Below are 27,197 nucleotides of genomic sequence, written 5' to 3' on the forward strand. Positions count from 1 at the left end.
CCATCTGAGGCAGACCCAAGTGGAACCCGCAAAACAAAACAACAACAAAAACAAAAAACAAAACTTACTCAGACTTCTATTTTGAGAAAGAGAGACAATCTTGGAAGACCAGAGATGATTCTGTGCTACCCTGAGACTCTTAACAATTGAAAGCATGGGTATAGTATTCAAATTCTGCAAATAGTCAATTCCAGCTTGATTATGCAAAGAAGACCAGTGCTGTCCATTATAGAAAGAATAGACTGACACATGCACACACCCATGTACAACACTCATTTTCTTAGCTTCGACTTGGCATGTGCATCTAGAGTAATTTCTAGGTAGACAACATATAGAGTGACATGGTGGCTGTTAACATGGCTTCTCTCCTAAAGGACCTTGCCTAAGTGTTCTTGAGGAAATGTGATTATCCATTTAACTTGACTTTACATAAAAACTAATTTGATACTTCACTACAATTTTAAATTTCTAGTTTCTAAGGACTTTTCCCATGCCTATTTGACTGTTTAAGTACACACCAAATTATAAAATGATAACAAAGTCTAGAGACCTGGTCATGGCATCGTCTAGAGAGAGAACTAGCCCCTTAAGCAAAGGATAAATGCTAACAAGGATGAGGACACCACAGATATTTAACATGCACTTGAGCTATTCTGCCTTGAAGGATGGGTATGTTACATTTATTTGATTTTTTTCTTAGATATTTTATAGCTACAATGAGTGATGTGAAGGTAATCAAACAGGTCAGTGCTCTCAAGTTCCCATAGCTAAAAGAGATGACTAGAGTTACAGTCTAGCACTGGAGGCGGAAAGGTAACATTCCTCCTGACAGAGTCTGTCAAGGCTTTTTATGAATACTTGGCCCCTCTGAACACTCTGATTGTCTACACACAGATGCATTCTCCTGTAGAGTTCTGACACATCCCTCAGAGGGATGCAGGTTGCTGTCACCAACCAAAACAGTCCACCGCAAAAAAAAAAATGATTTCAACGGAAAAAAAAAAATGCTTTCCTGAAGTCAGAGACTATCTTCTGTTTCCCTATGGCTTTAAGCAGAATCACCCAGGGCTTTTAGTAGGAGTGGGTGGCAAGAGGATGGAAAGTGAAGACTCGGAAGCTTCCCACAGAGGAGTGTGAGAGTGTGATGGATGTCAAGAGCTAAGGGGCCAGAGAATTTAGCAGCTCAGTACTGTGCTGGAAATCCAGGCAGAAAGGACATTAAAGTCCAAAGAAATCATGGGGCAGGAAATAGAACTGGAGTTAAGAAATGGACACAGGGTTATATAGAACCACATCCCCAAACCCAAGCCACTGAAATTCATGATATGGCATAATAAGCACTGAGAATGGGCAGAAAGAATGTAATGCCAGTAGCTCATTTGGGTTGATTTAATAGATTTTTCATAAAACAACAGCTGGAATTTTAAAACTCAGGAGTAGAGAGGCAATTCACTCTTTCCATCAAAGAGGTTTAAAAGTATGCTATGTTGCTGAATAAGAAGAGCTCACTTCAGACTTGCTCACCAACCACTCCTCCAATCATTTCTCATTTTTCTTGAATGGACATTTGCCTTCTAGCCTTTTACTAATCAAAACATGGTCTCCATGGACCAGCAGAATCATTACCCGGTAGCTTGTCAAAATATAGAATCTCAGGCCCCTCTTTAGACTTACTGGCTGAGTCTGCATTTTAGTAAGATCCCCAGTTGACTCTTCTCTGCTTTAAAGTTTAAGAAGCAAATATCTTAGCATCTACTTTTACCCTTTTATAATTCATTCTCTGTACAGCTGCCTGAGTAATTTTATTTGTTAGCCCACTGATTAGTTCCACTCTCTAGAAGAAAAGTTCCATAAGGGCAGGAAAAGGGGGTGGAATTGGGTATTCAATTAATATTCATTGAATGAATATCCTTCAGTCTAGGGTAAAGTCAAGATGAGATATTCTAGGTTTCACGTATTTTTTCTTTGCCACTTCAAAAGTCTCACTCTCTTTTCCCTTGCTCTTATTTATAAGGAAGCTACATTTTGCATGGCAAGCCCAAATCCTTGTCCACATTCTTTATACCCTTTCCTTTAGAACATTTTCTATAAATTTGTCCTTTTTCTGATTACACATGTAGCACCCCTCTCTATCTGCCCCTGCCTTTGGCTTGCGATTTTCCATATTAATAAGCAGCAAAAGCCCACTGAAGTCACCACTTTCTTGCTTTTCGTATTTTATCTCTCTTTTCTTTGAGTTCTGGACTTCTTAAGTGTATTTTCCTATTGTTTTCATATCCTTATTTACTCATTCATTTCTCAAGATCTTGTTTCTTTCTCCACAATTTGACTGGTTAGAGTCAGACCCAGATTTAAAACTAGACCTAAAATACATGTGCAACTCTCTGAGTCTCTGTCCCTTCATTAGTAAAGTGGGTATCATAGAATCGACATCAGAGGTACTGTGATAATTAAAGTGCCTTTCACAGATGCTGGCACATGGCAGGTGCTAACGTAATCTCAGATTCTCCTTGGAGGACAGCCGAGGCTCATTTTGAAACGACCAAATTTTATCTGTCTAGGAATTTGACAAAATAGAATACAGTGATTTTGTTGTAACTATCCATTGGAAATTATTTAAAATATTGTGTGAGAGTAATGTGCAAACTATTCCACTGCAGCATTATGGTGATAGCGAAAAACTGGAAACAGTAGGAAATAAAAATGTCCAATCTTTAAGTGAGAGAATAGTATGCAGGTAGCAAAATTTGTAAGAAATGCTTAAGACACTGCTGCATGAAAAAAGGCAGAATTCAAAATTATATCCTTATGATTTTGATTATGAAATTTTAAAAGCAATAGGATAAAAAATACATCAAAATGTTTTTAAAGTGTTAACAATAATCTCTGGATTGTGTAATTATGAGTGACTATTATTTCCTTCCTTATACTCTTCTAAATTTTACGAATTTTACAAAATGTGGATTTGTTTTTATAACAAAATAATTATTGAAATAAATAATAAACCAGCAGCATTTTCTTTATTCTCATTCTTCAGTTTTTCTGGAAATTTTGAGTTTTAACTTTGTTTTCTGTAACCTTCCCTGTCCTCTTCTTTCTTTGCTTTTTTTAAAAATTCTTCATTCAACTTTAATTCCTGTCCCTTATTTTGCATCTTAAATGCAGGTACTGCCAAGAGATTCCCTCTGGTCCTCTTCTTATCCTTCTTGTTAATGTCACCCACGCCCTCCCTCCCTAACTTCCCTTCTCAGCTTTGGATCTGCATGTTCTGCAATCTACGAGCCCAGTCCACCCACATATCCAGCCTCATGTCCTAAACATACCTCTTCATTTTTTATTCACGCTCTCACTCATTCATTTAGCATTTATTGGCTGTCTGCTATGTACTAGGCATTTTGCTAGCGACTAGAGATACAATAAAAATAAAAGAACTCTTTCCTCGTGTAGCTCTCAGCTACTTTCTCCCTTTGCTTTTTTCAGTTATCAAATTGAAACTTCAGAGTCACCTTTGAGTCCTTCTGCTGTTCATTCCTCCTACCAATCAAGCAATTGTTCTACTCTGTATATGAACTTGAGCTCAGAAGCATCTTTCATTATCATGACCTCTTTTTCATGTCCACAGTCAATACCCTCTTTGGACTTCTGTTTTTCCCCTGGGATTATTCTATGACAGCTTCTGAAGTGATGCTTTATTCAACATGCTCTCACTCACAGTTCTGATTTATCTCACACAGAGCTATAAAACAAATAATCTGAAAACACAGTTTGATCATAGTAGTCTCCTGCTCAAACTAGTCAATAGATTCCCACTGAATAAGAAACAAATCTCCTCGACTGGCATTCAAAGCCCTCTTCCAATGTATTAAGTTGAACTGAATGAAATTTTCTAATTTTATAATTCAAAAAAGATGAATATTAGCCATTTCATATGATGCAACTTTATCTCTAAGAGATCTGTTTTTCTGCTCTATACTCTAGAATATGAATGAGATCAGTCTGTGCTTTCCCAGCGTGTTCACTTCCTTTGATTCCTTTGCTAGTGTTTGTTCTTTCTGGAGCTCCTCCATACGTGTCTCCCCCTTGAATACTTCTATTCATCCCCAAGTTCCACCTCAAAACACTCATGCTCTATGAAGTATTTCCTGTTAAGTCCCATTCCAATGATTAGAATTCATGCCCTGTAATGAAGTCCCTTAACAAATTATCCATAATATGGTATATATACACCATGGAATACTACACAGCCATAAAAAGAATGAAATCATGTCCTTTGCAGCAACATGGATGCAGCTGGATCCATTATCTTAAGCAAATTAATGCAGAGCTAAAGAAAACCAAATACCGCATATTCTCACTTATAAGTGGGAGCTAAACACTGGGTACTTGTGGACATAAAGATGGCAACAATAGACACTGGGGACTACTAAAGGGCAGAGGGAAGGAAGTAGGAAGAGTTGAAGATGAACTATTGAGTACTGTGTTCAGTACCTGGGTGACAGAATCATTGATACCCCAAATTTCAGCATCATACAATATACCCAGGTAACAAACCTTCATGTACTCCCTGAATCTAAAATAAAATCTGAAAAAAAAAAAGGATTTGTCTTTCTTATGGTACCAATGAGCCTTGGTACCACTTCCTCATCTTATTTTGCTGACTCCAACTGAGCTCCAGAAATGTTCTCCTGTAAATACTCCTTTGCAAGTAGAGAATCTTAATACATATTTGTGTAATTGTTAGCATCTTCACTGATTTTTCTGAGTTAGTTATCCTTGAGGTTGAATTGGTATTTTTACTCTGCCCATGGCCCTGTTGCCTGCTTGTTTATTTATTTTGGACACCTGAACATTCTTCTGCCATTATTTCACTTTAAAAAGAAAAAAAAAAAAACCCAAACACTTGCAAGTTATAACATCAGTTATGCTACATAGCCCTTGGTTTCTCTAATTTTCTTATATAGATTATGCAATTCAAAATAACACTTCACTATAATGACATGGAAAAATGCTTTATGAATACATTTATTTTAAAACTTTCTAATTTATCTTTGACGTTCATCCTTAAAGAATAAAGTTCTTCAAGTTAAATATAAAAATTAAAATATAATAGAGCTTGAATATTAGTTAAGTATTTGAGGACATATTCACTTCTACCATAGATAAATAGGATACAGAGAGAGAGAGAGAGATCTTGATTTATACTTGCAGATAAATCAAGATATTTGCAAGTATACTGTTTTAACCTTACTGCATGGAACATGAAGACAATGACTAGGTACCAAAAATATGCTAGAAAAAAAATGTGGTAAAATTTAGTGTTCAATGTGAAGGACTTTGGGGCCAGACTTGGGTTTGCCCAACTGTAGTCTCAATTCATTTATCTGTAAAATGGAGACCATTCTTATCTCCCAGGATTATAGGGAGAGCTAAAGGAGATAATATATGTTAAGGACTTAGGATATTGTCTGTCACATAGTTAATAAAAAATTATACTTTTATTAATAAAAATAAATGACAGCAAGAAAGAACAGTATTCGCTAAAACCATATGATTCTAGAAGTTTCTTGATAGAGTCCTTAAATATATACAAAAGATTCTATCTATCTATCTATCTATCTATCTATCTATCTATCTATCTATCTACCTACCTACCTCTCCTGAAATGCTTTGTTGCTCATTATGGACTGGTAAGTATGACATCATTTCTCAAATTACATTTATAGAGAGGGGTGGGGGGAAAGGCCTCCTCCCCTTTGCTGCAGCAAAATGTTGGCCAAAGACATGAAAAGCAATAAACAATGTCAAGCCTGGGAGTGGTATTTAGGAAGCGTCCATAAGCAAAGCTCAGGCTGCAGTTTGGCATATGTCCCCCAGCTGATGAAAGTGAAAGGGGGCATTTCAAGAATTCTTTCCATTTTAATCTGAAACCAGAAAAATCCTTTTCTATACAGCCTAAAGAAATTTATACACATGGTTTGTCACTTTTATATCCAGTTTAATGATCTAATTATTATTTATTAGAAACATGTAATGAATATTTTGGGTAACTAAAAAAATGACCAGATGTCTGTTTCACAGTGTATAATTTTAAGAAAGGCAAGAACAAAAAATCAATGGGGGAAAATGTTGACAAATTCATTTATTCATGAAATAATTAAATAAATATGTACTGAATTCCTACTGTGACCCAGGTACTATACTATGTGTTAAAAATATAAGTGAAAAAAAAAAATGAGTGAAATCAGTAACGGAATTAACCCATCACAATATTGACTAGAAAAACCATGATATAGGTCCCAGAATTTGACTCCAGTAGTCAAATTCTGTTCTGATTTGACCACTCAATCTACTATTTTAATAAATTCATTTTTTATTATATGCATTTTGTCAGCATAGCGCTAGATGAATTTTTAACTGGTCCTCCAAAATTTAGATGCCAGAGGCCTGTTGGTGAGATCGTATGCCCCTTCTTCCAATATCCAGACAAATCCTAACAGAACTTATTAGTTCCTATTGACAACGCATTGGAGTCATTTTTTAGCAGTTAAATAATTTCACCCTTTTCCAATTCATACACATATCCTAAAGTTCAAAATTAATATAATGAGTTGCTGAATGAGTCTGAAGATTAGGAAATAGATCTTCATGTGAAATATATGCTCTCTGGATTTAATTAGTTGGGAAAATACCAAATAGATTTTTTTTCCACCAAACATAAATATTTTGACTTACTTTGAGTGAAATCTTTTAAAAAGACAGAGTGGTCTCAAGAGTTTTACAATATCTAGGAGAAAGTCCTGTTTGGGGGATTTCATACACGATTCCACTGAGTAATTTCTGAGGAAGAAGTGCAATATAATTTTATGTGTCTCAAGACTAGTATTAGCTTTTGTTCAATATCTGAAATAATGCAATTTCCTTTCTTAGAACACACTGATTTATTTTAACGAATTCATTCTCCTGTTCAAAAATCTTTATGTGATGCTGCCTACACTCTGGAAGGCTGAGGACAGTGTCATCTACCCCTTCCCTCTCTCTCCCATAATAATTACCTACAGCAGCAAGGCTCTTAAGAAGTGCTTGTGGAATGAATAAATTAAGGTTCTCATGATTATACATTGCAGATATTAACAAAGGACAATGTATTACTCTGCTACAAATATTCACACTCACAGGTGTACACTCACATACTTACAATATTTCAGGGTAAGTAGTTGGACATTATTTTCAGGTATATTTTTTAAAAACTAAACTAATTGTGTAAAATGCTTTGGACCGACAGTCTGGAGAGGAAATATTATACGTAGATCCCAAAGAAAGGCTTAAAAGGTGTTACTGATCTTCTTCTCAGCAGGGCAGAAAATGTCTTCCATTTTTTAAAGGCAAATTACAAATATAGGTTTTATTGACATTAATAGGTGTTAAAGACGGTCTTAAAGAAAAGGTAATATCCATAGTAGCCATCTCAAATCAATATATATTCTGATGCTGAATTTCAAAATTAATGTTTTTCATGTAAGGCATGAGGCCCAGGATCAAATGGATTCAAGTGCATTCATGGTAAGATGAAGGATTACTTTCTTATGCTGTCAATTCCAAATAAAGTAAATGTAAAATAAGTTCTTTCAAGAACCAACAACCTCGACCTTTAAATATATCCATTGCTAAAGACTGAAATGTAGATAAAGAAGTTACAGTATTTTATTTGTAAAGCCAACAATACTGAGTCATCCCTGGGCTTTCGTCTCTAGCACCCATTCTACCTGGGAAGGGCAAGGCATTTCATTTAACCATTTTAACAAATCACTTAGCAGGATTCGTTCAGATAAAATCATTACTTAGCATATTTCTCTTAAATTCAAATTAATGAATTTTCATTTAGATGGAGAATTTTGGACTTAAAATAAAGCTGTTACAACGATAAAATCTCCAAATAAGCCAAAAACGTTGATATTTGTTAATAACTTGCAACATAGGCAAAAGATACAATTTTTTAGTCATCTTCTAATCAAAACAACCTTAGATAATAGAAGTATCTGCATAGAAAATGGTATATGCAATAGACAATGATCAACTTAAGCTTAAGGATAAAAGACCAATCATAGATAAATTAATTGAAATAAAAACATTCCAATTCTCCCCTGATTTTCCCTCATTAAAACATCCAAACAAAACATGTGGTACCTTTTAATTTTCTGAATGAGTAGCTCCCAATCAATGCTTCCTCGGTTAGAGACAACAAGCTGAAGAATCTACCGGAAAAAAAAAAAAAAAAAAGAAAGAAAAAATATGTATGTGTATGGATTTGTTAACTAAATATCAAAAATTATAACTCACCAGTAAGCAAATACATTCTTTATACTCAAATAATAAATCTATGCCTGAAGGTCTGTAGCACAAAAAAAATGCAGTACTCGAATATTTAGGAAGCTCAATAATGAATTTTAAAACATCTTTACTCTGAGATTACATAAAGCACATCCTTTGAAAAACGAATTAAAAATGAAACAAAATAAAATTAAAAGCCCCGAACCATTACCAGCGCATATGCAGCAAAACCACTGAATTCTAGCCTTTGAGAACTGCTGCAGAATCCTTCTCCGGGAGCATTATCCCCACAGGCTGGCTCTCTGGCTCTCTAGCTCCAGACAGACGCAGTCTGCAAGCCACCAGCTCGTGTCTGTGTGTACCGGGGAAAGGGAAGCTGCAAATTAGAAGAAGTCCCCGCAGTGGCGAACAGGAAAATAAGGCGAGTGGGAGAGAGGGAGAGAGCTCACTAGCCTCAGAATTTTCGAGAATGATGACAAGCTACTCAGCTCCGCCATCATTCACTGACAATAGGATGCAGCCCTCACTTACGATTTAGCGGTTTGCCATAGGGGCTTCTGGTACCAAATGCCTGACAGGCATTTTAATTGCCTCCATCCAAGTGTGTCCCCAGGAGTCGAGTCTATCAGCCTATGAATGTCATCATCTGGTCTCCTTTGTGTTAATGCCAGACACACACACACACACACACGCACGCGCACACACACACACCACTTAAATACAGAAACAGTTTTCAGGCATACAGGATTACAAACAAGCTACACAAACTGGACATCACTAAATACTAATTTATGAGAATTTTTATTGTCTGCATTAAGGACATCAGAGATTTTTCATTGGCAGATAATTACAATATTTTTAAACTATCGCATATTGCTTATTTATGTTCCAAAATAAATATGTTCATTAAAGAAATGCATATTTTTATGTATATTTTTCTGCAGAAAATTCAATACCCTTTTAACAGTTATAATTATGCACTTGGCCATGTTTTCCTTACAAGAGAGAAAACAAAAAAAAAAAAAAAAGAGAATTAGAAAACCAGGGCCAATATGTGATTTCTGGGGGCAATCTATTTTATTCCATTTACATACAAAAGCAAAAGGAGGTGGCAACAAGCTTGGTCCTAGGACTTTTCAGTCCCTGAGGGCCCAGGCAGAGAATATGATCTTTGGCATAATCTGTATCCCCTCCATGTTAGCAACTGAAATTAGCAGTTGAATATCCCTGTTTTACAGTGCCCCTTGTGTAGGGAGGTTAAGTGTGGAATAATTCCCTGCATTTATTTCCTGGAGAAAAGGGAAGGAGAAAAATGTCAATAAATAAATTAATTTTTACAGCATTGTTAGCAACCTGAACCAGTGAATGGAGCAAAATTCGATGAGAACCAAAAAGGCCAGCTGTGAAGAAGGTTGCTGGGAAGAAGCATCACCATGGTTACGGGAAACAGAAAGTCTTGATGGCAGAGGAGAGAGAACGAGACTACAGGGAAGGAAATTGAGAGACAGATGATATGTTTCTTTTTTTTTTTTTCTTCTTGAAAGAATAGCCTCTATCAGTTTTATACTGTATTTTGAATTCATTAAGATAAATTTGCATTCTCCTTGAGCCACCTTTCTGCCCCATTTTTTAATCACTAGCTAATTTTGCTTTCATAAATATTCAAATTACAGTTCTTTTGTATGAGATCAATTCTGCTACCGCTTGCCTCTGTACAAATACTGGCTTCATGGAAACCACTTAGCCTAGTCCACATCCTTTGTTTCATAGGTGAGAAAGCTGAGGCCCAAAGAATATGACCAAGGTCACAAAACCGAGGCACCCACAGAGTTTCCTGATTCAGCCCTCTGCTTTTCTTCTCTAACCAAGTGACTTTCTTTCCCTGCTCTCTTTTGTTCTGTTTGCAAGCAATACAGATTCCAGAAACATCCTTTGTCTGTAATTTTGTAAACCTTCTTGTATTTGCTAAAGCAGTGATGTCCCTCTTTAAAATGCATTGCAATCATTCTGAAGACTTTTGCAAATATCTTTTCTGGATTGTATTTGAGGTCTGAGGAATTTGGGGCAATTATGTCACTGCTTTTCTTTCATTTCCAGTCTGGCAATCAGATAAATCAAGCATGATTGCCCTTTTGTGAACCTATCTTGTTGAGCCTGAACTTCATCATCATATACTAGGCACTTTTATCATTACTGGCCTCATTCTTTCTGCAAGCATAAAACTGGGTAATCAAATTGAGTCGGTCTCCCAAGGCACCTTCTAGGTATAGACAAGGTAAACTTTCCTGGGTTACCAAAAACAATGAAGCTGGAAAATGGAGAGCCAAGGTAAAATTAAAAATTACAATAATAATGATAATAATTCATTCCGAAACAACCACTGGAGGGCGCAAATTTTCTTCAAATCTTTCTAAACCCCTCAGCAAATGTGGCTAGAATTTTGACCTTCATGTTTTACTGTTTTTATTTTCTTTCCAAACTGTTCTTTCACTATTCAGTTCATATGATTCAATGCTTTTAGATTAACTCATCTATAGATAAGGTCAAACTGCTTTTTTGATGTCTAAAAGACAGTTGCTGCCACCATCATCACCCTCTTTCCCCAGTATGTAGCTATAAAACGAATAAATCACATTTTAAAAATGTATGACTACCACAGGTAATAATCACAAGAGATTTCAGATGTTAGTGAATCCTACATACTGGTTAGAATTCTTCTCCCAACCCTGCAAAAAAAAAAAAAAAAAATGTCCCTTTAAATACAATCTCCCTGTTAAATGTCTATTTTTCTTCAGTGATTTTGGATAATAAGGTGATTTTTCAAAGTGAATGTTTTATTTTAATGTATTGTCTTCTGTTCACTTCTGAACATAAAAAATGATGCCTAAGACTTATGTCTTGAAACATGAATCATATTCTATCATGAAAGCACATATAAGGGTCCTGGTCAGTCTAAAAAAATAGCACAGCTTCCAAGAACATATCATACTCTCTGGAGGTCACTTAATATTTAGGGATACCTAGCTCAGAACATGAGAATGAGTTGGTACACTCTCTTTTCTTTTTTTTCCCCACTTGTTTCCAACATGGAGTAAGTACCATATGTGAAACATAATTACTGCCCTTAGGTATGTCATATTCTAAGAATACAAGACAACAGACAATTGAGATACTTCTGTGAATTTTTAGATCTTTCATATTTATGCCCAAAAGCCTAAACTGGTGCTTGCCTTGCCCTTCTTTTGTCTGACAGTATTTTAGACCTTGGATTACCACCATTCATCCATTCATTTAACCAACTGTGATGGCACACGTACATATTTTTCAGACTCTTCACAGGTTCTGGGAATGGAAAAAAGAGGGAAACAGGATTTCCTTTTCAAGAAACTTCATTTAATAAATTAGTTAATAGAAGGCCAGGCGTGGTAGTTCATGCCTGTAATCCCAGTACTTTGGGAGGCCGAGGCGGGCAGATCACCTGAGGTCAGGAGTTTGAGACCAGCCTGGCCAACACATAGTGAAACCCCGTCTCTACCAAAAAAAAAAAAAAACAAAAAACCAAAATTAGCTGGGTGTGGTGGTGCATGCCTGTAGTCCCAGCTACTGGAAGCTGATGCAGGAGAATCTCTTGAACCCAAGAGGCGGAGGTTGCAGTGAGCCGAGATCGCATCACTGCACTCCAGCCTGGGCGACAGAGCAAGACTCCGTCTCCCAAAATAATAAATAAATTAATTAATCAATTAATAGAAACCTAACTTCACACTTCCTTTTCTCACTTTGATGAGATACTATGACTCCACCCCTCTGTTATATCTGCTTCATTGTAGATGCCTGATCTTTAAGAATCTGATTCAGCAATACTTCCAAATTCAGTTAATTCACCCCTGTGCCTCTTCTGAAAGAACTTTTATTTCATTCCCTAAATATATTGGTCTGTTTATTTGTGTATCACTCCCTAAACTCTCCAGGAATGAATAATGGAGGCTTATATTCCTTACCTCCTTAAAGCCTTTGCTCATAGATCATCTTCCAACCAGGGCTCTCCTAACTACCATAATGAAAGTTGCAACCATGCCCTTCCCACTTTTCATCCCCTGCTGCATTTTACTTTTTTCCATAGCACTTATCATAACATAAACTTTTCTTATTTATTTCTAACTTCACCCTGCTAGTTCCATGAGGGCAGTCATTTTTACATGTTTGGGACACTGGTATCCAAAGCACCTAAAATATTTTTTAAATGACTACATATGAAAAATCACACTAGTATATGAATTGGAATGTGTAAACACAAGAGAAGTCATTGTATTCCATATTGTCTTCCCTATTCTATATATTCAGTCTTTCTGATAAAAATTGCCTTTTACTTGTAAGCGACTCCTTGCCATATATTTTGTAATCAATATATTTTATAATTTCTATTATAGGATGTAAATTTATTTTAAATAGAGACTTGTCTCCTACTCCCTTTGAATTCTGCAAAGTACCTAGCATGGGGCTAACAGCTTTTAAATGCTCAGAAAGAGTTTGTTTGATAAATCATGCCTTCTCTTGGTATTAAAATGTGCTAAGTGATAATTTTTAGATTTTTAAAATAAAATTCGACGAATTAATGCTGCCTCATGGCCAAAATATTTTGGAATGACCTTTATAGAGATATGAATACACTTACTAAAATTTGTACTTTCAAAAATTTATAATAGAAATAATACTTATGCTTTCCCCTAGTATTCTTGAGTTTGTTATTCTAAATCAAATAGGCAGATGTCTAAGTATTTTATAAATTATCGTGATATCCAAAATCACTGATCACTGTCTTGCTTTATTTACTGTAGATGACATTTTCTCTTCCAACAAAGTTGGTCCACACAAAAATATATTGTGGTCAAAAAAGACAAAAAGTGTCATAATTAGCACATTAGTCTTAAATATACAAAATGATAAAATTCTATTACTTTTTACCTACAAAATGCCAATTTCATATGGTTCAACCTAATACCTTGAGAAGCTATACATGGATGCAGGATTGGGTAGTACGAGTTGTACAAAATGACTCCCATGTTTATTGCAGCATTATTCACAATAGCCAAGATATGGAAACAACCTAAGTGTCTGTAGATGGAAGAATGGATAAAGAAACTCTAATCTCTGTGTCTGTCTCTGTGTGTGTGTGTGTGTGTGTGTGTGTGTGTGTGTGTGTATCTATATTATGCAGCTCTAAAACAGAACAGGATCTTGCCATTTGCCACAATGTAAATGAGCCCAGAGGACATTATGCTAAGTGTAGTACGTCAGACACAGAAAGAAAAACATTGCATCATCTCACTTATTTGTGAGATATAAATAACAATAATAATAATAATTCAAGTTTACAGAGCGTGAACAAAACTGTGGTTACCAGTGACAGAGTTGGGGGACAGTTTGGGGGTGGCGGGGAATGAAGAGATGTAGGTTAAGAGGATACCAAATAGCATCATGTAGAATGAGCAAGTCTAGAGATCTAATGTACCATGAGAGCCATAGGTAATAACAGTGTACTGTACAAAAAAACAAATAAACATCATATGGTATCCCATAAATGTATACAATTATGATTTGTCAGTCAAAATATTAATAATAAAACTTTTTAAAAATGTGGTATATTCATAAAATATTGTTTGGCAATAAAAAAGGGAAGTACTGACATGTCACAACACAAATGAACCTAAAAACCATGATACTCAGTGAAAGAAGGTGGTTACAAAAGGCCATATATTTTATAATTCCATTTATATGAAATACCTAGGATAGTCAAATCCATAAAAATGGGAAGGATATTAGTGGCTGCCAGAGGCTGGGGGCAGAGGGTAATGGAGAGTGACTAATAATGGGTAGGGGCTTCTTTTTGGGGTAATGAAAATGTTGAAATTAAGTAACGGTTATGGGTGCACAACTCTATGAATATATTAAAAACCACTGAATTGCTGAATTGTATACTTTACAAGAGTGAATTTCATGCCATGTGAATTATATCTCAATAACTCATTAAAAAATAAAGTAATAAGGGGCCAGGCACAGTGGCTCACGCCTGTAATCCCCGCATTTTGGGAGGTCAAGACAGGTGGATCACCTAAGGTCAGGAGTTGGAGACCAGCCTGGCCAACATGGTGAAACCCCGTCTCTACTCAAAATACAAAAATTAGCTGAGTGTGGTGGCACGTGCCTGTAATCCCAGCTACTCGGGAGGCTGAGGCAGGAGAATTGCTCGAACCCAGGAGGCGGAGGTTGTGGTGAGCCGAGATCACACCACTGCACTCCAGCCTGGGAAATGGAGTGAGACTCCTTCTCAAAAAATAATAATAATAATAAATAAAAGAAAGAAAAAAAGTAATAAAAAGGTCCCAGTTTCTAGACAGCAAGTCTTTGAATTCCATGGCCACTAATTAAAATAGGACAAGTTTATAATTCAGTCCATGGCACCTTCCAGATTATTACAAATTGTTGGAAGCATGGCTCCAAAAGCTATTGATTTTTTTGATGCCATGAGACTCTGATTCATGTGGGAATCTGAAAATCTTCTACAAATGTTTTTGAATTCCTTAACAAATTCAATTGCAGGTCTGTAGATCTCCATTTTTAAAAATTTCTTTTACATGGACAAATGGATTAAAATGGTACCATAAATGAAAGACATGTGCTTTAGTGGATCCCTGATTTATGTGATAAAGAACAACTGGTCAGGGGTTAAAAGACAATCACTAAGCATCTACAGGATAAATATATGTAAATCACTCTCAGGGCTGTCTTTTGTTTTTCATAAAAAACTATACAAATTATCAACTATACACCATCAGTGAAGCTCAGTTACTAGTTATAAAAACATCCATATGTTGAGAAACTCATGCAAATAATTCTGACGGCAAACAATGGACAAATTTATTGCTGAGAGACATTTCTCCTGAAAAGTAGAATCCCTGAATCACTTGACTCCTACCACAAGTTTTGTTATGATTACCAAATGGACTACATTTGTTAGCTTGTTGTCTATTTGATATTTCATTTAAGTTTACTAGGTATTCTATGCCACTGAGCTCTGGACTATTAACTTACTTAAAATTTGAAAATAATATTGATATTATCCAAGCCCAAAGTCCTATAACTATCTGCCTTACTTTATATGTATTTTAACTATGTCTTATACATAAAACCCAGTAAGAAATATTTAAACAAAATATTCAGTATCTCCACTGACCTTGGATGAAAAACAAATTACAAAATAAAGTATATTTATAAAAAGCAAAGAGCATATTGAGATATGGATTGCATGTGGTCATCTTTGACATATTCACGTGATTTTAATTAGAGTTGTACTGCAATGAGAAGGATGAATTTATTCCAACCAAGTAGGGTGAAGAGTAAGACAAGATAACTGGAAATCACTCTCCAATTGCTCTTGAATCAGGCTTTAATACTTCTGAGTCATGATGATCAGAGTTTAGATTGACTATTTCATTTACAATCTTAGTATGATGATTTTTTTTAAAATCACTTAGATTCTTATCCAAATGTATGTACATAATACATTTCAAATTATTTTTGGATTATGCACCATCTTGAACCTCAGAGATATTCATAGTTCACTGACACATTTTTCACAATTCTAAAAGTAATAAATTCTCATTTTTCTTTATTCCATCAGTGCTTTTACTTCACTTATCAAGGTAAAGCCAATGAGATGGTATAAATGGAGAGACAGAAAGAAAGGCAGGTTATTCTTATTGTCAGCATTCAAAGTCTGACTGCAATTTAATAAAATAGCTAGCTTAAAAGCCATATTTAGATTTCATATGACATTACCACCTAAGCTTATGAAATAACTATACTCAAAGTTCTATTCTTCTCACATACTTTTACCAAAGTAAAATAAACCAAACTTCTTTTTTAAAACAATGTCACATGAACTACAATTATGAAAAATAATTGTTACTTCAATTTATAAAGTCATAATCTCATTACACTTTAAGGACTATGTTGGGAATTAAAAGCTCTCAAGAGGTCGAAAAGAAACCTATAATAGTTGAACAATTAAGACTCTCATACACTGCTGATGAGAGCTTAAATTAATCCAACCACTTTGGAAAACTGTTTGGCAATACCTAGTGAAAGTAAATACTAAATTAAATATATGGAATAATATATGAAGTTCCAGAGCAGATAAATATTCAGAGACAGAAATCAGAATAGTGTTTACCTGTGTAGAAAGTAGTATGAGAGACTGTATTGACTTGGAAGATGTACAATGTCTTCTTGACACGAGTGGCAGTGACATGGAGTAGAGGGCACTCTATTAATGTAATGTACCTTCATAATAATAATTGTAATAAATATTATGGTGCCATTGTTTTAGAAGTTCTTCATTCATAAGTTTTAGGATCTATAGTGAATACTATGCAAAAGGGTTCTGTGTATAAGCATATATTTTGCAAACATACCACGTAACCATGGCTGCGTAAAGACTATATGATTACATGTATATTAAGCAAACAAATTGTAAGGGCACATTCTCCTTAGTAGGGAAAGTATGTTTTACATTGGCTTTTAGTAAACAAATGGCAACTGTAAAGTAAAACACATGAAATGAAAAATGGAAGTAAAATGTGTATTTTAGGAATATGGCAGCAAGTGAAAGTATTTATGTGAAGCAGCCCTTACAGAACTATGCTATTATGACAAAAGAATGGACAGCTAAGATGCTTCCCATATCATCCCTTTCACAAAAATCCCTTACCCATTGAGGCCTACCATAATCATTAGTTTATTTCAGGAATCACTAATTTCTTCTCTTCCAACGCAAATCTTACACTTCCTTCTTGGTTCATTTAAAGTTCTGCCTTTTTCATAATGGCTTCCAAAATTCCCACAAGCACATAATGTCATAAAGCTCTTTCCTTTCTCAGAATCACCAACATACAAAACAAAAAACAAAAACCATCATTATACTATAATGCCTGTTATTATATACGGGCTTGGTCCATTTTTCAGTAATTTACATTCAGTTATTTATTCTAATATTTGCCAATTTGAAAAGCATATGACATGATTCTAATAAAATGATTAAGAACCTACAAAGTGCCAGTCTTTTTGAGTACATTACTTTATTCAACAATTCTGAGAGTCATGTGTCTCTATTTTACAGTTGAGGAAACAGGCCTAATTAGGTTTAGTAAAGTGCCCAGGGGAACACAGCTGGTAAGTAGTGGAGCAGAAATTCAATCCCTGGACTTCTCAGCTAATTAGTCTGTAATTCAGCCTAACACTTAGAAGGTATCAGTAGAGGAAGAGATAAACATAGAACTAAGAATTTTCCATTTATACTTACAAGATAGCAGAAAGGGAAGAGATAAATTGAACACAGAATTAAGAATTTTCTATTTTTCCAGGAGAGGGAGTTTAGTCAGACTACTTGTTATGTAAGTAGGCTGTGCATAAAAGAGATAAGAGTAAAAACACAGATTTTTACTTTCAGAATTATTTCAGATTCCATCAGTTCATATTTAAATAATGTGTATGTATAAACACAAGCATTCGTGGAGGTGAGGAAAACATCATAATTTTAATTACTATCTATCTGGTTTAATCTTGGCAGAGGATATAGAATCATATGAGTGCAATATATGCTCATGTATTTTTAAAGAATTTTGTTGTTTGACAATTCGGGCTTATTATGTTTGTTTTGAAACATCTTGTTGAAATTAACTACTATCTTAGAAGTACAGATGATAATAGTAAAGTACATATCTTAACACAATCATACCCTTATTTTATTCTATCGAGTTAGAAATCATCAAACATCATGGTGAATCTTAAACGTTACATGAGAAAAGACCATATCATATTATGTAATCCATGTCCATTAAAAAAGTTAACACATTTTTAATAGTTAAATTTCGGTGTGTGGACACTTTTTTATTTCAGACAATTCTATTCTTTCCATGAAGTTTTCCCTCAGGTATTGCCTTCTCAAGCAGGCTTCACCTAACCATCCTATTCAATATTGCAATCTGTAATTCCTACTCCCGATCTCCCTTACTCCATTTTGCTATCATCTTCTAATGTGCCATATAATTAATTTACTTGTTATAATTTATTGTCTTTCCCCATTCACTTGTAAGCTTCATGAAGGCAAGACTCTGCCTGTTTTGTTCATGAATATATCCCAAATACCTAGAACTAGGTCTGGTATATAACTGGTACACAATAAATGTTCAATAAATATTCATTCATGCATGCATGAACACTGAAATTAAAACACTAAAGCTCATATAAAAGCATAAATTACCTTCCTAAAAGTCTTAGGGCTAAAAGTTTCAGAAATCATGAAATAAAACATGTAGTGTAAGTGTTTCATTTATTTTAGGTCTTGGTTAGCTATTTGAATACACAAATTTTAGATTTTTCATCTTTGGCAATTTATAGGGAGTTTGAGTAACCTCTCTTCCTTTACTTCAAGTTTTAAAAAGTATTTACTTACTTTTTTTATTTCTACAAAAATTATTCTAGCAGTTTTTCTTATCTACTTGTGAATCCTTGGTTATAACTAGTAAATTTATTTTTATCTTACTTATAACCTAAATGTTAATACAAACCATATTCACTGGAGATACAGCCACCCTATAGGCAAACAATACTTGCAAGAGAAATGGGCAAACCATGAAGGAAAATTAAGAGAACTAGTGTGGAGGATTTTTTACTAAATAAAATTTTTATTTAGCAGTCAACCAGTCAAGCAGAACTATCTTCTGGAGTCATTAATTTCTTGGCTGATCTTCCTGAAAGCAGGAAATGAACCTCCATTTAATCAAATTCTCCACAAGTGGGGCCATTACAATTTCATGAAAGACTGAAATCAAATCAAATGCTACAAAATCAAATGCTACATTTCATGACAGTAGATCTAAATGCCTGATTTGTTTTTGAAAACTACTAAAAGGCGCTATTTTGTTGACTGCTTTCTAAGCATTGAAAATTAATATATCTCAATATTTTAAACCTCTCTTGTTCCTTCAGTCTTCAGCAACTTCACTGAATTGGAGAGCCAGCAGTACTTAAGAGGTCAGCTAGTGCCAATCCATTTAAATTTGGTAATCTTTAACCTTAACTTGACCAGATTATTCTGAAGAAGCTTAAATTCTGCAAGATCCTATAGCTTTTATTTTCAGCATCTAATATTTCCAGTTCAAAAAATAAAATGTCTACTTTGATGGTTTAATAAATGCAGTATCATAAGTGGAATGATTTCTGAAAATGCATATATTTATTTTGTGAATAACTGAAATCCACATTCCAAAAATTTATGAAATCCAGACATATTCTCTTGGCTGTTTAGGGGACAGTGTACCCTAGGGTGATGGCCACCAGGAATTACATATATAATTTCTTAGTGTCTCCTCTTCCTCTAGTGCTTGTACCACGGTTACAATAGAGATGCGAAGAGAGAATTAATTATCTATGCAGGTATTTATTTATAGATATTTTAATAAAACAGAACTACAGCACACTTTGAATATTTAGAAAGTATTCAATAGTACATCTACATGTGCATGAAAGTCCCAAATTCTCCTATTGATTGGAACCAAAGAATAAAGATGATGAATATCAAATCCCTAGTGTGAAAAGAAACAGGAACTTAGATGAAGAGTGGGCGTACTGTTTCTATTTCTACTAAAACTTCATGGCTCATTCTATCATCAGATTTCTTAGCTGCAAAGGATTTTAGGTAAAAGATATACTGGCTTTTAAATCAAAAGGAAATATTATACATAAGCAACGTCTATATATGTATATTCCTTCTCAACAGTATCATTAAGTTGGCGAGAAAGAGATCATGTTATGTTATATTTCTAGTCGTTTCATTTTCCATAGTTTTGTGGCTTTTTTCCTTTTGCTACTAATAGCAAACATATAATTGAAGAAGTAAGTGTTTTATTTAATATTCTGTAAAACGGAACTCAATTTTTTTTCCAGGCATGGTCTATCTACTTTTTAAATTTCAAATGGAATGCAAAAATAGCTATTGTAAGAATCTGGGCCAACAGATCTGTCTGGAAGAGAAATTTCCACCCCCAGGACCACTGACTTTTTTCTTGAACTACCACACTCTTGCGTTTTGCTTTTTTATACTTTTCCATTATCTTTGTTTTGCCTTCCCCTTTTCAACTCTTTCTCCTCCATTTTAACCCAGAGTAATGGGGAACATAGTCAAGGAAAATAGTTATAGAATCATTTAAATATTTAAATAAACTTTCATCTATATAGGTCCTTGGTTTTATGTTAGGGCCAAACTTGATGTGTTTTACACAACTTTCTCTAATATCTGGTAGGCTCCTTTTACATTGGTGTACAATAAATAATGTTAATTTGTGTTGTGGACATTGACCTAAAAAAAATGGAAGAAGTCGTCGCTGGTGGGGAGGAAGATATATTGTCACTGAGATCACTGTATGTACTGCTGTAGCATGGTATTTATTTATTTATTTTTAACCCAGTGAAGCTAAAAAAATAAAGAAAAGGGAATCAAATGTCCAGTTTATACACACTTTCTACTGGAATGCTTATAAGCATATAGATGACATATTAGGAAAAAGCAGTTGATGCCTCAACAACAGATTTTTCTAGTGGCATGGGGATGCTTCCAATTTTCTTATAATTTCTAATTTTATTTTGTAGCTGTTTAACAAAATGTATGATTGATTGATGGCCGATGAGAGAAGGGGATGCGAGGCCTGTGTTAAGAAATGCACCAAAGAAAACCTTGAGAAACTGACACTCATGAGTTAAAAGCCAAGTGTGATGAAAAAGAAACTTATTTTACAACAGAAAAAAAGCTGAAGAAGAACACAAAAAAATGAAAAAACAAACCGGGGTTGTGAAGATAATAGAACAGCACAGAAATGCCAGGACTGATTCAGCACTATTTGTGCATCACTTGAAAAAAGAATTAAATGAAAACTGATGATGTGTGTTAGGAGAGTTAAGACACTCAAATCAGAAGGAGAAGCAAGAATATGCGACATGGATAGAGAAGAGTTGGAGGATCAGGAGCTTTGGAAACAAATAGAGTTTCATTTATAAACCACTGAGCCAGTCTGACAGGTGAAGCAGGCTGAGGCACTTGAAAGATCTTATTCAATGGCTGGCATTGCTGAATGCCCAGCTGGGTCTGAATCAGAGTAGTTTTAAACAGGGACGTTGTTCCAAGGAAGATTTTAGTTTCACGTGCCTTCCAATACAGCCTTATAAATCCTGAACAGCGTCAATATTCACCAGCCACCTGCAATCAGCATTATTCCAGAATTTGCTAGATACAGCAAGTCCGTGACAGGGGATATATTAATTAGGATGGTTGGTCCTCCACTCAGGACTTACATGTATTGATGATATGCAAATCAGTTCAGTTCAGTCTCATCAACAGCATAAATTAAGTGCATCCTATCATGAGGATTATCTTGGAAAGAGTGAATGTCACTCTCAATAGGCCTCTGGCCTGGAGGTGCATAGTCAGCAGTCGCTGAGTGAGGGAGAATGAAAAACAGACAAAAAAGTATTTCATCATTATTGACCAGCTGGTTGCATTCTTCCCTAGATTAAATGCTTGGCTACTTATATTAAAAAATCTTTGCTTAGAAAAATTTTCTTCTTACACATCTGTGCGGTCTGACAAGAGATTCAAAGGTAGCATTTTTGATTAAGAGACCCGATGAGCAAATAACAAGAGAAAACAATCCTACATTATGACCTTTGTATTAAGAGTTCATATTCCATTGGGAAATGATGCCCACACAGGACAGATGTTTTGTACTAGAGAGGATGAATTTGTGACTTCTTGTTGGACTTTCTTAGGAACTCAGGTTAGTTAACAAAGAGCTAACGGCCTCAGAGAGAAAGCACAAAATTTTATGACAAATGTGAGAAAAAGAAAAAAATTTTGGATAAGGATATACCTATGATTGACATTTTAAAGAAGCTATAAATCGTGGACGGAAATAGTTAAGGAAATACAGATATAACTCAATCTATAATGTATAGATATTTTTGGTCTGGGCATAGTGGCTAAGGTCTACCATCCCAGCACTTTGGGAGACTGAAGTGGGAGGATCGCTTGAGCCCAGGAGTTGAAAACCAACCTGTACAACATAGAGAGACCCTGTTTCTACAAAAATTAAAAAAAAAAAAAAATTAGCTGGGCATGGTAGTGTGTGTCTGTAGTCCCAGCTACAAGAGAGGCTGAGGTGAAAGGATTGCTTAAACCCAAAAGGCTGAGGCTACAATAAGCCATAATCATGTCACTACACTCCAGCCTGGGAGACAGCAACTTCCTGTCTCAAAAAAATAAAAACAAAAAGAAATTTTCCGTTGAGTTTGCAATTCCTCCTAATACATGTTATCCAGGCAGTTTAAAACACAATCAATGAAAAAGAGTTGTTAAAGTCTAGATTTAAAAACAAATTAAATGGTAAGAGTAATCATGAAGCCTAATCAAAGTGAAGCAGCCAAGTGGTGAATCTGAGTGAAGTGCTTGAGCTCGGTATTTATGATGGTGGGAGTCAAGACAACTGAGGTGTTCACAGAAAGGGGCGGAGACACATCACAGGTGGCAGAAGGAGTCTTGCCGTCCTGTGCAGCTGTTGGAAACCCTAAACTGTGTTGAGTGAAAGAAAGGCAGAAACAGAACAGCATGGCCATCTCTACAACATATTGCAACGAGGGCATGCAGGGGCAGGATAATGGAAGTGGGGCTCAGAAATAAAAGGAAAAAAAGTTAAAATAACATAAAGCATGAAAAAAGGCTTGCATGATCTGGTGATCATGAGCCAAAGAAATGAGGATTATGAGAAGGTCAATTCTTTGCATCTGTGGTTCAAAACAACCACCACCATAATATGTTATAAAACAAGATTGCAATGCCCCCCAGCACTATCTATGGGGAAAGGGCTATGAAAGTAGACACAAAGGCTGTGGCTACCCCTGGATTTTGTTTTTATTTTTTTACTCCACAGAGCTGTGCTAAAACACAGATTCCAGGCCTCGCCTTTCTGTAATTCTACTCAAAAGTCTAGAGTTAAGCCATCAGTCCAATATGCATTCATTAGCATCCTGGTGATGCTGGTGCCACTGATTCATTAAATATAGTTTGAAAAACCACCAGCATAAATGATTCCAAATAACTTGGGATAAATTATTTCCTCACCAGATGTAAAGGTATTTGCCTCTTGTGCACGTGAAACCAACAGGGGGTTCCAAAAATGAGGTAAGGGGGTCAAACTATATGTGAATATGAATTTGCACCGAGAACAAAGCATACTGAATTATATCAATGTCTTCCATATAGATATTACAAATTAAAATGTATTGTTTAAAGCAACTGAATTTCCCTTCATTTTTCTATTCATTTTCCACTTTATATTATCCCTTTTTCATTAGCTGCAATCAGTAATAACAGGTAAAAATCCAGAAAAAAAAATGCTCTAATCAAGGATATTTTAAGATTAACTGACCTTCATTTCACATTGACTGTTGAGAGACAAATGAAAGTACAAAGAGGATTCCAAGATAGTATTTATAACATATGCTTTAAATAAAATCTACAAATATTGCTTAAAGTTAGAAAGTTACCTTCAGCATTCTCGACATATTTTTATCACCTAGTATATGCAAGTTTTGCACTCGATACTTGGGAACTGGTAACCATAGATAAAAACCTTATTTTTTCAACTACAAAGAAACTATAAAGTGAATAAGACACCTGTCTGTTTCAGATGAAAGAACATTACTTCAGCTTCCACAGCATTTTACCTTGGTTGAGACCAAAACCTCTATGAGGAATTTGCGAACAGCATAGCCAGCGCCCACAAGGGGCTATGTTAATATCAACTTGTCCTTCAGAGCTTGGGACTGGATTCCAGAGCTTGGAAATTCCAGCCACACTGTTGTTTTAGTCTGAGAGAGGCCAAGGGATTTCACTATGAGCTAGAGAAGTATACCATGGTGGGTTGGGAGCTGGTGGCGATGCAGGTGTCCTTAATCTTGAACTACATTCATATGGCCTCTGAAGGAAGGTTGTTCTCATAGATCTCTATAGATAACAGTGAAAATCTTTTATAAATCTTTTATAAACACAGGGCAATTTTTGAGCATCGATTTGTATAGGTTGGTGCAAAAGTAATTGCATCTTTTTGCCATTACTTTTAATGACAAAAACCACAATTACTTTTGCACCAGCCATTAACTTGTTTAATCCTCATAGCAACTCTGTGAGGTGGTTACTTTCATTACACCCATGTTATAGATGAGTAAACACGGACACAGGAAGACTAAACCATTGGATATGAATTCAAGTCATATGCTTTTATACTACAGGCATGCTTTTAAAACTCCATTCTACTACTCTGTACTCTCCTATATTCTGTATATAATAAAAACTGATTCTATAGCAGAGAGAAGGCTAAAGACCTGGCAGGAGTTAAGGTCTGGCATCTCAATCCTCTAGCTGAAAATTTCAACAGCAGATTCGTATAAGTAATGTGCATAATATGACTAATCAGGTACCCAGGAAGCAATGGAATATCCAAAAACAGTTTTGGTGATGTATTTCTTCTTTTAATTTTCTGAGATGTGTGGATAACTAACATTAATGATTCAATTTTTCAAAAATGAAATATGACCCCCAATTTTTAAAAACGGCTTTATATTATAAGACTAGTTGTGGAGTCAAGAAAGAGAAAACTTTGTTTTGGTATTTGAGCTGGTATGCAATCACCGCTGGGCTTTTGAGGCATTGGTTTCAGTTTTTCTGCTGCTTCATAGGGATGCTGTTTGCATTCGCTTTTTTCCTTTTCTTTTCTTTTTCCTTTTTTTTTTTTTTTTTGACAGAGTCTTACTCTGTCACCCAGGTTGTAGTGTGGTGGTGCAATCTTGGCTCACTGCAACCTCCACCTCCTGTGTTCAAGTGACTCTCCTGCCTCAGCCTCCCGAGTAGCTGGGACTACAGGTGCACAACACCACACCTGGTTAATTTTTGTATTTTTAGTAGAGAGGGGGTTTCACCATGTTGGACAGGCTGGTTTCGAACTCCTGACTTCAAGTGATCCGCCCTCCTCAGCCTCCCAAAGTGCTGGGATTACAGATGTGAGCCAGCGTGCCTGACCTGCATTAGCTTTTTTTTTTCAAACTGGAGACACCCCCAGTGTGTAGCGACCTTTGTGACTCATGTGCTCCAGTGAAAGGGGAAAATGATATCTTACTCTCTTAAATTACAAGATGCCCAGGGGAAATAAATAAGTTAGTAATATTGTAGTGCCTTGGGCATTGTGATAAATCCCAAAGCATAATATCCAGAATCACATATGTGTTCATGTTTGCTTTAGAGTCAAAGCACACTTTCTTAAAAATACTCTAGTCATTCAGCAAAATTATTTTACATTTATTTTTATTTCGAAGAATGAGTTTCAGCACTGTTAATTTGGGGAACATCTATATATCTTTCATGACCTTTAAGTTTAAGGAATTCCTTAATTTTCCCAAGTTTATACCTTTGCTATATCTTGTAATAGTAATTACCAAACAAAACAACATTTCCTTGTTTATATAATGATCTGTACCACCAGAGTTGGCTACTTGCAGAGAACTATTGCATTATATTTTTGGATCCCTTCACACCTACAAGAGTCCCTGGCCATGCTGAGTGCTTCACCAATGTGCCTTATATTGAGTTGGTGGTCCTGGGTAATACAGAGAGCCAAAAAACCTTTAAAAATATTGCACCTCAAAAGAAGAAAGTTAAAGAAACCAATAACAAAATAAAGTTAGACAACATAGTTTGAAGACTGAGTAATTCATTTGTTAATTGGACTGTTTTAAAATTTTCAAACATTGATAAGAAGTAATCATATTTTCTTGACATGTCCATTTATGTATCTGTAAGTAATAAAAATAAGAGCTAATATTTGATGTGTGCTTATAATTTGCCTACACTATATTAAGCACTTTATACATAATAATCAGACCTTATGAGGAAGGTCCTCTTATTACCTCCATTTTCTAGGTGAGCAGGTCGAGACTCAGAGAGGTTAAATAACTTCTCCAAGGACAAACTGCTAGAAACTAAAGAACCTTCATGAATCAGACAATCTGGTCCGAGCTTCTCCATGAGCCTAAATTTTTCTACATATGTATTGGATTCTTTATCAGAATGGCCTGTTCTGTTCAGTATTGAAAAGCGAGGAATTCTTGAAAAAGCTGGAATAAAGCCCTACCAAACCCAATCACTTTCTTTGCCAAGTTCAGATGCCAACACACACACAGGCATTTGACATTCTTTCACCTGAATTTGACAAAAACCAAACATATAAGAATAAAAGATATTCCAAGATAGATCATACAATCATGTGTCTTTGTTCTTCTCTATTTTTAGCGTAGCTACTAATGAAAAGAGGATGTGTAAAATCATCGAATCTCTGTGTGTGTTCGTCCTCCATCCTCATGCCTGCTTTTGCCACCATGGTCAGAAGAAATAGTCCAGGTGAAGCTAAAAAGAAAAGAATTATCGCTTTCTGGTCATCTGGGCTTCCCCCTCACATATATCCTACCTCCTACTTATTCCCTGCACACAGATGCATATTGGTGCTTCTATTTGGCACTGTTCCAAGTAAGCTGAATGCTTGTTTCACAGCACTAATCACAGTCATAATAATATAGCGTTTCATATTTCACCAAGTACTCTCAAAGCAAATACTTCATTTATAAATACCATTCATCACTAAAAGGAACAAGAAGTCCTTGAAAAAAAATGTGGCTGACTCCAGGACTGGGACGGGGAAAATACAAAGAGTCTC

The 27,197-nt window shown here is 35.4% G+C and overlaps 1 protein-coding gene across 30 annotated transcripts in view; it reads right to left on the reverse strand.

The window, feature by feature from the left end:
* MAP2 (microtubule associated protein 2) overlaps positions 1–27,197 on the reverse strand; it is a 310,528-nt gene that overhangs the window by 148,854 nt on the left and 134,477 nt on the right. For 27 of the 30 annotated variants that reach the window (XM_050752636.1, XM_050752630.1, XM_050752617.1 and 24 more), the window contains exons 1-2: positions 8,540–8,691; positions 8,185–8,252 (exon numbers count right to left, since the gene is read on the reverse strand). The gene's annotated coding sequence lies outside the window, so the exon portion shown is untranslated. Of the gene's footprint in view, positions 1–8,184; positions 8,253–8,539; positions 8,692–8,859; positions 8,992–27,197 lie in introns of those variants that run through there. The other 3 variants (XM_050752606.1, XM_050752604.1, XM_050752607.1) reach the window with 2 other exon arrangements.

The sequence above is a fragment of the Macaca thibetana genome, chromosome 12, assembly GCF_024542745.1.
Source record: "Macaca thibetana thibetana isolate TM-01 chromosome 12, ASM2454274v1, whole genome shotgun sequence".
Lineage (NCBI taxonomy): Eukaryota > Metazoa > Chordata > Mammalia > Primates > Cercopithecidae > Macaca > Macaca thibetana.